Below are 4,278 nucleotides of genomic sequence, written 5' to 3' on the forward strand. Positions count from 1 at the left end.
GGGGGTGTAGACCTAGACTTTGATAACAGATGGGAAAACAGACTTTGAAACTTAAAGCCCAAGAATTAGCTATTTTTATCTGGTGGTTTTGTATAATCCTAGGGTTTAAAAAGTGTCTTGAAAAAAAAGTTGTTAGTAGGCTCCATTTTTCTCACTGTGGCTGTGGTGGTAAGGAAATATCTTTGTAATTAATGTGTTATTACAAAAACATGAGGAGCCAGCACTATAAATTTACTGTGGTGAATTAGGACCACAAGGGCACATGGATATATTAAAGCCACACCAGGTAAACCAGGCCCAAGAATTCATCAGATATACCAGACTAAGAAAGGGTGTAACACCCTCTCCTGAACCCTACAAAGTGATGGACACCTAATGCTCCTGCCCAAGTCCAGCTCCAGTGGGGTTTAGGTCCCCAAGAGGAGATGTAGAGTTGGTGAGGGGAGGAGACCGACGTGATCTGAGGGTGAATCAGGATGGCTGCCCGTTTGTTGAAAAAAGACGACACCTTTCATACTCTATAATTGCACAAAGGAGTAAATGGGAATGGGAGGAAGGGGGCTTGTGAGGTGAGGGGACGTTGTGATCAGGGTTGAGGAGGCAACACTGACCTTGACAAATTAATAGGCACCATAGTCATATGTTAATGGAAGGGCCACGGTTCCTCTTGCCAAAAATACTCCCTTTTTAGAAAGCAGGATCTTTCTTCAAGCCCCTAAAGGAAGGGGGACTTTTGTTTAAATGCCTGACCTTGGGAAAAGGACTTTCTGGGGTATCAGACATCTCATCACAGAACATTGACGTTTGTTTGTTTTTTTCAATATGGCTTAGTTTATCCAAATAGCTAAAGCTTAAAATGAGCAAAGATGAAGCTAGACAAACAGAACTGTGAACCTGAGTAAACCTTAGGAATTTATAAATCTTGATTAACAAATATACCTTATCGAGCACATGCTACTTATCTAAGTTTTCTAGCAGCTTGGTGTTCTCTTGTGTGGGAGTTGTCAGCGTCATCACACTATATGGTTCCACGGTAGTGGGGATTTTTTTTTTCAAGAACTATTTTGTTTAAAGAGGCTGCCATTGAAAACATCCTCATCCTCCACTGAAGCCCACACAAAATCTCCCAAAGGAAAAGGCATAAGGGAACTCCCATAACCCATAGTGAGAGTCTTTAGAAACGAAAATAAGAGGGTGCCGGAGAACTGTGGTCTGCAATGCTGAAATGCTGGGACTTTGTCAAGCAGCTCATGTGCTCCACGCCATGTGGTCCACGCCACACTGCCAAACGGAGTGACCCCACACCAACCTGTCTTTTGATTTCCGGTATGTGTGTCAAGGACCAACAAGCAGAGGACCCCTGACTGTCCCTGAGGTCCAGCACAGCCGGTCCCTGCTGTTGTCCTACTCAGCTGTGTGCTCATCCATCTTTTCACTCATCTAGACCTGGACCTGAGCCCATTTCCTGCTCTCAGACCACTGGTTTGTCCTTTGACCTCACAGCTGGGCTCTACAGCTTCCCTCTTAAACCCCGACTCCAGCGGCTCCAGGAGCGCTTCCTTTCAGGCACTGATCTGGTACAGTATTTTAGCCATACCGACCCTTTCAGTTCTGCCTCGGACTCTTTAACTTGTGCTCATTCCATAGACCACATATATGTGGACAGAGCTAGAGAGACATTTACTATGTGCTGTGGGATATGAGGTTACACTGGTAAAGAACACTGGAATAAAAGACTCTATATTCACCTTGATCAGATTACCAGAAAAGGCAGGATTACAGGAGAGATTGTTGTCACCAAAACACTGAATCTTGTGGTGTTATTGTTATTCTAGCACCATTGGAACATGTAAACATGTTATTCTATGTTTCTGCCATGGCATGCTCATGACCAGTGTCCTGTAAATTTAACCTCAATAAATTCTTTCAGATCTTCATGTGACAGATCCTCCTGGGGTAGGGAGGTGGTGAGCTAAGGTTTCCTGTTGCCAGAAGACCTAAAATATTGACTGGAAACTCTTTTTTTTTCAAGACAGAGTTTTTCTGTGTAGCTTTGGAGCCTGTCCTGGAACTCACTCTGTAGACCAGGCTGGCCTCGAACTCACAGAGATTGGTCCTGCCTCTGCCTCCCGAGTGCTGAGATTAAAGGCGTGTGCCACCACTGCCTGGAGACTGGAAATTCTTTAAACAAACAAACAAACAAACAAAAAAGGGAGTCTTGACACATCAGGGGAACAGGAAGGTGAAAGGTGGTAAACACCACAGACTTCCTTTCTCCTCTTGAATCTTCTAACTTATATTAGAAGGTAGAAAGGTGAAGATTCTAACACTGTGAGAATATTGTAACAGTTTTCCAGATGCTCGTAGGTAATCTTTCTCCTTCCTTCCAGGTGGTAAAATGATAACTCCAGTGAAGGCTGTTGGGTGACTATGGTGACCTAGGTGAGAACTGTCCCCCAGAGGCTCAGGTATTTGACATCTTGTTTCCCAGTGGGTGGCGCTGTCACGGAATGTTCATGAGGAGTGGCCTTCCTGAAGGAAGCATGTCACAGGGGCCAGCTTACCCAACTCCCAGTTCACCTTCTGCTTCATGCTTGTGGTTTACAATGTGCTCTGTCAGCTTCCTGTTCCAGCCATCATGTCTCCCCACTGCTGTGTCTCTCCCACTGTCATGGTCTTCTCTCCAGAACTTTAAGCCAGAATAAACTCTTTCTTCCATAAGGTGCTCTTGGTTATAGTGGTTTTTCAGCAATTGCTGTTGTCATGATGTGTGTCTGTTTGGTTTTATGAGCATAAAACATACGCCACGGCACCTAGCTCATGCTACAAGACAAACAGAAAAATCAACTGTATTCCTATGTATGAGCAATGGATACAGATGTAAGAGTATCAACAACAAAATACAACTCTCAGCTTCCCAAAAATGAAACACTGAGGTGTAAACCTAACAAAATGAGTAAGAATCTTGAACACTGACAGTTGCATACCAGTACAAAAGAAATCAGTGATCTAAATACATGGGAAGTTGTACCATGTTCATAGATAGGAAGTCATACATGGGAGCTGTGGTGACTGGCAGTTCCTTAAAGAGATGAGTGTGGCGCTATCGTAGGACATAGAAATCAGGCTCTTGGACATTTGTTCCGGAGCAGTGAGTGTACGTGGAGTGCTTATAGCGCTCGATTCCTACTTGTCTTCACACTGAAAGCAGTCCAGATTTCCTTCAGCAGTGAATTCATTTGGCGGTGTGTACATACCCCAGAAAAGTGCCCAGCAGTTAGAGCCAACACTTAAGTCAACACGGACAGCTTGCAGGAGTTGGTTTTCTCCTTCCATCAAGGGTTCAAAGAACCAAACTGAGTAGTCAGGATCACAGAATAGCACTTTTAGTGGCCGAGCCATCGTAGTGATCCCGTTGTAAAACAAAAAGGATAGGAAATAGTGTAACTAGAGTTTTCCTGCCTGGCCCACAGTCAGGACAAATCTTTGTCACCCGCCAGTCCCACAGCCACTCAGACCCAACCAGTAAACACAGAGACTTATATTGCTTACAAACTATATGGCTGTGGCAGGCTTCTTGCTAACTGTTCTTATATCTTAAATTAATCCATTTCCATAAATCTATACCTTGCCACGTGGCTCATGGCTTCCCAGCGTCTTCACATGCCGCTCGTCATGGCAATGGCTGGCAGTGTCTCTCTGCCTCAGCTTCCGTTCTCTCAGTTCTCCTCTCTGTTAGTCCCGCCTATACTTCCTGCCTGGCCACTGGCCAATCAGTGTTTTATTTATTGACCAATCAGAGCAATTTGACATACAGACCATCCCACAGCAAAATAGTTGGGATCTAGGACTACATAAAAAGTTCTCAGACGTGACACAGCATAGACAACTGAAGAGAAGGGAAGGTGACCTGATGACGGTTTTTGTCACACTTGGAGACCTCACAGCACCTCCCATTGTGTGCCAACCAGCTGTTGACAGCTCTAACCACTAGATGACTCTCCAGAGAGCCTGCTTCATGGTAAAGTTAACGTTGAAAATTAAATGCTGTCTGATTTTATAGACTGGCCTTCAGATGGCAAAATTATGCGGTAGATTAATGGTCGGTAGGGATCAAGGAGGTGGAGGAAATAGTAGATGGCAACATGAATGTGTCTGGGTGTTATCCAGGTATGTGACAGTTTTCAGATACAGTACAGTTTTTGTAAGAAGTTACTGTTGGGGGAGAGCAGGTGAAGGGTCCAGGAGCTCTGTGTCACAACTGCACATGAATCTACA

This window comes from Peromyscus leucopus, chromosome 20, assembly GCF_004664715.2.
Source record: "Peromyscus leucopus breed LL Stock chromosome 20, UCI_PerLeu_2.1, whole genome shotgun sequence".
NCBI lineage: Eukaryota > Metazoa > Chordata > Mammalia > Rodentia > Cricetidae > Peromyscus > Peromyscus leucopus.